This window comes from Cricetulus griseus, chromosome 4 (assembly GCF_003668045.3).
Source record: "Cricetulus griseus strain 17A/GY chromosome 4, alternate assembly CriGri-PICRH-1.0, whole genome shotgun sequence".
Classification (NCBI taxonomy): Eukaryota; Metazoa; Chordata; class Mammalia; order Rodentia; family Cricetidae; genus Cricetulus; species Cricetulus griseus.
In genome coordinates this window covers 93476509-93485962 of record NC_048597.1, presented here as the reverse complement: position 1 = coordinate 93485962, position 9454 = coordinate 93476509, and positions in this window count along the sequence as shown.

Sequence of the window (9454 nt, the reverse complement as noted above, 5' to 3'; positions counted from 1 at the left end):
CCAGACTCACAGACCTGCCCCACAGATCCTGCCTCCAGTTTTGGCAGCCAGCGTGACCTGAAGCCAAGATCATCACCTCCCAGTTTCTACCTTGGTTCTTTGGAGGAGAGAAACAGCCAAGCAGACCACTGGGCCTCTTACAGGGACAGCATGGCCAGAATGGGAGTAGGGTAGCTTCTCCCAGGAATTTTGAGACAGGGTGTCATGTAGACCAGGCTGACCTCAGATTTGCTAACCTCAAATCTTTCTGCCTCCACTTTGCAAATGCCTGGGATCACAGGGGTGCTCGACTGTGTGTGGTTGGTGCACTACTATGGATGGATTCAACCTAGAGGCTTTGTGTATGTTCAGCAAACACTTTGCCTACTGAGCCACATCCTCAGAACTCGCTTTTTTTTGGGTGTTTTGTTTTGTTTCCCTGTTGTTGCACTTTGAGAGAAGGGCTCAGAGCCGGGAGTAGTGGTGTATATCTATAACCCCAGCCCTTAGAGCAGAAGCAGGGCCATCCTGGTCTACAGACTGAGTCCCTGGACAGCTAGGGCTACACAGAGAAGACCCTGCCTCAAAAAGAAGGAAGACAGACAAGGTCTCAAGTACCCCAAGCTGTCTTTGAACTTGCTGTGTGCTAGATAGCCTTGACCCTCTTGCCCCTGTATCCTGAGTAACTGGATTGCACACCCAGCTTGGGGCGGGGGGTGGGATGGGGGTGGCTTCCAAAGAAGGGTTTTCAGTAGAAGGGAACCTCGCCTGTCCTTTGTGTTCCAGCAGGTTCTAAGTGTCTTCACTGCACCTTCCAACTTCTCCTTTTCTGTTACTCCATCCCCGATGACATTTCAGTATTTGTAGGGAAGAAACCCCCTGTGTTTACCTTTTCTTGGTAGTTATGTGATGAGCAAGTAACAGGAAGCCCCCCCCTTCCTCCTGAGCAGAGGGAGCAGCTGGTTCTCCATGAGCCCACAGAGAGGGGAAGTTGACAGGCCTCTCTCCAAGGACCCCAACTGTGGGAGAGGCCTGGTGGTCTGTTTACGACTGGCCTGCTGTCTGGTTTTGGCTACCTTGATCCTTTGCCAGGAGACCTGACAGTTCTGTGTCACAGACGGCCAGCCAGACATCGTCTGGAGAGAACTTACTTTTTAGGGTTACTTCCCCCCTCTACTTGGTGTTCTGTGTCCAGAAAAGTGGCTGTTGGCTCTGAAGGAAGCTGTTAACTCTTACACGGCCCTTCTCCTTCCAGCACAGTCAGGAATCCTGGAATTTGCTCACGGACATGAGTCGCAGTCACTGGCACAGTTTTCATTTCAAAGGGGATGTATTCATTGCTCAGGGTAGACTGTGCTCTCCCAAGAACAGTGGAGAGAGAGGTGGGTCCTTTACCCTACTGCCAGGGGTGATATGTGCAGTGACAGCACCTTTGTGGAAGGCAGGCTCACAGGCAGGTCTGCACTTAACATTTAGAGAGCTTCATCCCTAAACACCAGTGGAACATAAATTGAAGAGTTAGAGGGGTTTGTTATTGGTCACATTCCTGTCATGCCCTATGACTATTTATTCATTTAAGAAGGATATTGAGTAAGAAACATTAAAAGAATTGGTTGTAGCTGGGGCTGTTAGCCACATTGGGTGGCTCCATTCCAGGCAATCTGATGTCCTTCTCTGGTCTTGAGAGCACCTACACACATGTACATACAGGTACACAGACACACAGATACACATAAAAATAAATTTCAGAGAAAAGTAGGATACAGTTGATTCTGAGAATCAATTGTGAGAAAAGGTATCACTCTGTATCCTTGGCTGGCACAGAACTCATTATGTAGAGCAGGCTGGCCTCAAACTCAAAGAGATCCTTCTGCCTCTGCTTTCACAGTGCTAGGACTAGAAGTGTGTGCATACCTAATGATATTTACATTTTTAAGAAGTTGACAGAAACCCAAAGGAAGACAATTCAATGAGAAGAATCATGAAGTTCAAAACCCAGGGTCCATAAACAATTGGAACATGCCAGGGCTGGACAGCTGGCTCAGCAGCTGAGACTGTACTCAGTACTCACGTCAGGTAGCTCACAACCAGGGATACCACGTCCACTTCTGGCCTCTGTGAGCACCTGCACTTTGCTGCATACAACCACAGAAAGATACACATAATTAAAAATAAGTTATTTTAGTTTGGACATGCCATACATTGTGGCTGTTTTTCCTTGAGTTCTCAGAGATCTGAGTGACAGAGACTGTTTTGCTACAAAACCTAATACACTTGCTGCTTTAGTGTTTATAAAACTCCATAGCCAAAGGCAGCTTGGAGAGGAAAGGGTTTATTTCATCTTACAGTTTGAAGTCCATCATCTAAGAATCAGGCAGTGTAGGAACTTCAGGCAGAAACCTTCTATAGTTGTGTCCTCGGGAAGAACAGTGGCTCACACACAGGTTGTGTCCAGCCAGTCCAGCAATGACTGCCTCCTGAGGCAAAGTCCAAGGACCAGTAGTTCAACCCATGAGGCTGGATGCCTCAGCTGATGTTCAGTCCCCGTCAGAGTCCTGAAGAGGCAAGCTTATGCTAGTGAAGAAAAGCCTCCGTTGCAAGATAGGTGAGTGTGCCAGTGAGAATAAGGGCAAACAGGCAAAAAGTGAAGGCTTCCTTCTGTGTCATTTATATAGGCTGCCACAAGAAGGTGTAACCCAGATTTCCACCTCAGATGATCTGATCAAGAAAAACCCTGTCTGGCAGTAGTGGCACACACCTTTAATCCCAGCGTTCAGGAGGCAGAGGCAGGTGAATATCTGAGTTCGAGGTCAGCCTGGCCTACAGAGAGGGTTCCAGGATGGCCAAGATGACACAGAGAAACCCTGTCTTGAAAAAACAAACGGAAAGAAAAAGAAAAACCCCTCATAGGTGTGCCAGGCTGCTGGGGTTCTTGCTTAATTCCAGATGACTATAGTCAAGTTGATAATCACCATCACAAACCTAGAGGCAGGAACTGATGCAGATAGAGGCCATGGAGGTGTGCTGCCTACTGCCCTGCTCCTTTTGTTTTCTTAGACACCCTAGGTCCACCTACCCAGGCATGGCACCACCCACAGTGAACTGGGCCTTTTCACACCAATCGTCAATCAAGAAAATGCCCCCATACTTGCCTACAGACCATTTTACAAGTCATTTTCTCTCAGCAGAGTGTCTTCCTTCCCCAAATAACTCTAGTTTGTGTCAAGTTGATAAAACTAGCTAGCATAATTGACTCCTTGTCAACCTGACACACAAACATCACAATTCAGCTAGACACCTTTCACATATGTCCACAAGATGCCATGTTAATATTAATTCTGAGATATAAGATAATCCAGCTTTTGGGAGCTGGAGAGATGGCTTGGTGGTTAGGGGTACTGACTGCTCTTCCAGAGGACCCAGGTTCAATTCCCAGCACTCACATGGTCCCTAAAACATCCAAAGTTGAGCTAATTTAGCAGAGGAGCTGGAGTCGGTTCCCAGCATCCATGCATTGCCTCACAACCATTTCTTAACCCCAGCTCTAGGGGATCCAGTGCCCTCTTCTGACCTCAGTGGACACCAGACACACACGTGGTACACAACCATACACTTAGGCAAAACACTCATACAAAATGATAAAAGTCTTTAAAAATTAGAAAAACAAAAAGGCAAAAGTCTCCTCCAAAGATCAGAGCCTCTGTAAGATATCCAAAATCTCTAAAATCCCCAAAGTGTCTGTAAAATTCCAGTCTCTAAAGCGTTGGGGGCTCTGTAAAATCAAAACAAGTTAAATACTTTTTTTACTCCCGAGAGGGTAGAACCCCAGAGCATAGTTCAAATCAAAGAGTTCAGTGCTTGACCTCTGGGACCCACTCATGGTCCTCTGGGCTCCAGAGGATCCAGGCCACTTGTCAGCTCTGTCCTTTGTAACAAATGACAGCTTGCTTCGTAGATTCTGGCCAGCTTCATTCCTCAGCTGCTGCTGTCTATTGTTGGTTCTTTTTTACTCTTTTGCTCTTTGTCTTTGCGGGGCGGGGGGGGGGTGACACACCCCCCAGCTCCTAAATAAATACACAAAGGCTTATTATTATTTATGAATGCCTTGCCTTAGCTTGGCTTTTTTTTTTTTTTAAGATTTATTTATTTATTATGTATGCAGTGTTCTGCCTGCAGGCCAGAAGTAGGCACCAGATCCCATTATAGATGGTTGTGAGCCACTGTGTGGTTGCTTTGAATTGAACTCAGGACCTCTGAAAAAACAGCCAGGACTCTTAACCACTGAGTCATCTCTCCAGCCCCCAGCTTGGCTTGTTTCTAGCCAGCTTTTCTTATAATTATCCCCATCTGCCTTTTGCCTCTGGGCTTTTTCTGTTTCTTACTTCTGTATATCTTACTTCCACTCTTATTCTGTGGCTGGCTTCTAGCAGCCTCCTCTCCTTGTTCTTGCTCCTTCCTCTCTCTTCCCAGAACTCTCCTATTTATTAACCTCTGTCTTCCAGCCCCGCCTATCCTTTCCCCTGCCTCACTATTGTCCGTTCAGCTCTTTAATAGACCATCAGGTATTTTTTGTTTTTTGTTGTTGGTGGTGGTTTTGTTTTGTTTTTGTTTGTTGTTTGGTTTTCCAAGACAGGGTTTCTCGGTGGCTTTGGAGGCTTTCCTGGAACTAGCTCTTGTAGACCAGGCTGGTCTCGAACTCACAGAGCTCCGCCTGCTTCTGGGATTTAAAGGCATGCACCACTACTGCCCCATGACCATCAGATGTTTAGACAAACAAAGCTTCAGAGTTAAACAAATGCAACATAAAAGAATGTAACACATATTTGCATCATTAAAACAAATGTTCTGCAGCATAAACAAATGTAACACACCTCAAAATAATTCTGTCTACAACAGCTGTCCATGGTGGTGGTCCCATGGCACTGGCATCTCCAAGATGTCAGGGTCTTTACTGACATCTTTCCTGGACTGCACCTCCAGTAGCCTCTTCTAAACTCTGCAGGGAGCCTGACCCTGCGGCATGGTGCCTTCAGCTGCTCTCCACGATCCCTTCATGCTTCAAAACCAGTACTAGCTAGGAAGCCCTTATATGTTACCAAGCTTGGCCAGCATGAGATGCAACCTTCGCTACCTCTAGACCACAGCTTCTGTGTGCTGACTCAAGGAAATAATCCAAATCTACAATTTCCAGTGGTGCTGGTCTCTTTTCTAATCAGTGCTGATTTCTCAACTCCAGATTACCAGCATTGATTGTCCCCACAAAGCTAAGGTTTCACTTCAGTGGCGCTGTCTCTCATTAATCACGGTTGACTCTTCCGCCTCAGTTCACCAGAAGCACGAGTTTTTAAAGCTCAATATATTGAATGGCCTCGGTAAGAGTGTTTAAGAGTCTCCCAAATTTCCCTCTGAAACCTCACAAGCCAGGGAAGCAAGCATTCAAGACATAATCCCAGAGAGGACTTTTCCAGAGTCAGTTGGACCTTCTGCACCCATGATGATTGGATGTGCAGCAAGACCCTGGCAGATCTTCAGAGAAGGGCTCTCTCCATCAGCTGGCCTGGAAGGGGGCCCCTTTGAGATCTGCAGTTTGTAGTGTGCCTTGCCAGGGTGCCTCAAGAACATTATAGGAGGCATGGATTGCTCAGGCTTTTTGGGGGGGGGAGGGAGGCAACCTTTGTAGTCTATAATGTCTGCAGCATGTTTGGCTTTGCCCTACGAGCCATAGCTTCAGGTGTGGGGAGAGACCCTGTTGGCTACTTTCTGCTGCCTAAGGCAGCCTGTGAGCTGGAGAAGGGACTGCTGTCTCTAAGGGGGTGCCCTACACTTCTCTCTCCGGTGTGGACTCGGCTTCAAGTGCTGCCCATGCAGGCATCCAGAAAGTAAACACACAGTGGGGTAGTGGTGGTGCACTCCTTAAATCCCAGCACTCGGAGGCAGAGGCAGGTGGATCTCTGTGAGTTTGAGGCCAGCCTGGTCTACAGAGAGAATTCCAGAACAGCCTGGGCTATGCAGAGAAACCCTGTCTTGAAACATCCCCCCCCCCAAAAAAAAGTGGACACTCCATACCCTGTTCCTGTTTGAGGAGGGGAATCGAATCCTGGGAGGAAAAGGGGGGCAGTAGCCATTTCCTCTTCAGATGACTCAGAAGCCAACCTACAAGCCCCCTGGAGTGGAAGGTGCTGGGAGTGGGGGTGAATCCCTCCCCCAGCCAGGCCTTTCAGAGCAAAGCAGCCCTTTTCTTACTTTAAGACACCTTTGCCTCCAGTAGATGGAAAACCTTGGAAATGCACAGATGGTGAAGATTGTATTTGACAGGCCAGGTTTTTTTATGATTTTTTTTTTTTACTTATTGTTTGTGTATGAATGCTTTGCTTGCATGTATATCTGTGTACCATGGGCTTGCCTAGTGTCCACAGAGGCCAGAAGAGTTCCCTGGATCCCCTGAAACGAGTTACAGACAGTTGTGAGCTGCTGTATGGGAGCTGGGAACTGAACTCAGGTCCTTATGACCTGTTTTCAGCAAAGCCAGTGGGTGCTGGAGCTCAACGGTAGTCTAGCCTGGGAACCAAAGCCTCTCTATAGGCCTGCTGTGATAAATATTATTTATCCCTCTCCAAGATGCTTGTCTTGTGCGATCCCAAACACAAAGAACATGGGGGAGACATCCTGCCAAGAATCCTGTCTGTTGTTTTTCCGTTCTCAAAGGTGACATTCCGGAAACAATATGGTTGCATTTGAGCCTGGAACTATCTCCCAGGCTAAGTGGAGTCAGCCTGTTTCTTTGAGTTAGTGGCTTTGAAAATTTTTACCAGCCCTGGGGCTAGAGGGATGGGTCAATTTGTAGAGTACTTGATGGCCAAGCTTGGGGACCTGGTTTGGATCCTGGGCTTCCACAGAAAGGTTGGACCTAGCAGTGTATGCCTGGGAGCTAGGATAGGGAGAGGAGGGTCCCTGGGCCTTGCTGCTCAACTAGTCTAGCAGAGTCCTCCAGGTCCAGGTTCTGTGAGACTCTGTCCCCAGATAACTAAGTAAGTAAGAGGATGAAACAGTTGAAGAAGGTGCCAGGAATACCTGTGATGTGCAGACAAACACGCAGATGAAACACTCAGATTTTGTTTACTTTTCTTTTTTGAGACAGGGTTTCTCTGTGTAATAGCTCTGGCTGTCCTGAGATTCTTTGTAGACCAGGCCGGCCTCAGACTCACAGTGATCCACCTGCCCCTGCCTCCCAAAAGCGTGCACCACCACTGCCCAATAATAAAATCTTAAAAATCAACAGAATTTTTTAAGATTTTATTTATTATGTATACAACATTCTGCTTCCATGTATATCTGCACACCAGAAAAGGGCACCAGATCTCATGACAGATGGTTGTGAGCCACCATGTGGCTGCTGGGAATTGAACTCAGGACTTCTGGAAGAGCAATCAGTGCTCTTAACCTCTGAGCCATCTCTCCAGCCCCTGAAAAACAGAATTTTTTAAACTGCAGGTTGTACTGGAATGGACAGACTCTACATATTGCCCACCTACATATTGCCAAGACTCCCTTAATAACTGGGTGTGTACCGGCCCATCATGGTGCTGGCAAGTTGAAGTTCAGGCCAGTTCTGGTCACCTGATGCTTCTGCCCTGTTAATGAAGTCCCTGGGTTTCAGTTTTCCCTCCCAATCCTCACTCAGAAACTCAAAGTTCAATAAAAGGTATCAGGCAGACACAGCTACTGGCCATGGTGATATCTGTCCCTGGAACTGTATGACCAGGAGCCTGGGGAGCCCTTCCCACCGCAAATCAGCTAAAACAAGGAAGACTGGGTTCAGGGCAGGAATGGCTGTTCAGGAGGCTGGGGATGGTTTGGGCATCACATCCTTACTTGTCCACCAAGCAGAAGCCAGTTTCACTTTTGAGATGGGGCTGTGTCAGCAATGACCAGTAACTAACACCCAAGAGCACATTGTCCCCAGCTGGCCCAGAACCAGACCTCAGTCCTCATGCTAGCTGACCACTGGGCTCCAGCACCCAACATTCAGCATTGTTGATTGTAACTCCTGCCCCATACTCCAGGATCTCACAACTTGTGAGGGGCATAGGAACATTGAATCCTCCCAGACTGGTCATAACAGGCTAGGATGTGGGGAGGAGCTGACATACCGGCTCTAACAGGCACCTGTTGTGTCCACTCTGGCTTTCCACCTACCAGCAGATCACACTGGGCAGGATACATCACTTCTCAGGACCTGATATTTCCCATCTATAAAATGGGGCAGCAATAGTACCTACTTTGTGGGACAATTGTAATGGTTAAAGAGCCTAGGACAGGACCTGGGAACCTGAGTGGCAACTATTTCTTTGAGCTGGGTACTATGCTAGGACAAGGAGATGAAACCACACTGAACAAAACAGACATGGCGTTCCTCCTGAAGTTTCTAAGGAGACAGGCACACATCAAGCAGGGGCAGGACTGGGTGCTCTGAAATGATGGGGGAGGGGTGCAGTGAGCAGGGAAGGCTTGAGGAAGCATATGAACTAGAGCCTGGTGAGTGAGAGGCAGTTATTGATTTAAAAAAAAATAAAAGTACCCAGGCAGAAGGAACACAAGCTACCAGCCACAGAGACAAGTCTGGCCCTCTGCCTGTTCATATAAATAAAGTTTTATTGAAATACAGTCCATTCATTTGTTTACATACCATAGCTGCTCTTTCAACTTCACAGATCCACAAAACAGTAAAGATTTATTATCTGGTCCTCTCCAGAGAGAGCTCTCTTGTTGGTAATGAGTTGCCCTCTGAGAGTTCATTCTGTAATACCTGAAGAGGCTGCTAGACCCCTTCCAGAGAATCCTCCACAGAGATCTGGAAACCAGTAGGATTGGTGCCACTTTGTGACCATGGGAAGGAAACGTGTTTGGAAAAGAACCATGGTTGGTAGTTCTCAGAAGCAATCAGACATGTAGGAAACTGACCCCATGGATCCCAGAAAAAAAAGGGCAATAATTATGTCAGTATACAGAGTCTGTAAAATCCTTGTCCCTTTCAAGACCTCTATTTACTAATTATAAAGTAAACACAGAGCTGAGAATATAGCTCTGGGGCAGAGGGCTAGCACATAATTAATTCAGTAGTACCTAAAAAATAAAGGAAAACAAATGAGCATGACATCACTATGGGCATTTAAAACCCTCTGTAACAAAAAGTAGAGATCTGTAAAGGAGATGGTGCCCAAACTGCTTCTGAGGGTCAGCCATGTGAGCTCAGATTGGGTCGAGCCCTCAGCACCCACACGATGGGAGTGTTGCTGTTCACACGCGTCTGTGTCCTGCTTTTCCCTTGAGGTGTAGGAAGTGCTTTATAAGTACACACCCGAGCATGGTGACAGTGCCTGCATCTCATGCAATTTCCTCACAAATCCATCTCTCTCCTCTGTCCCTCCCTTCCTCCATCCCTCCCTCTCTTGTATTTTGAAGCTGGGGCTCACTC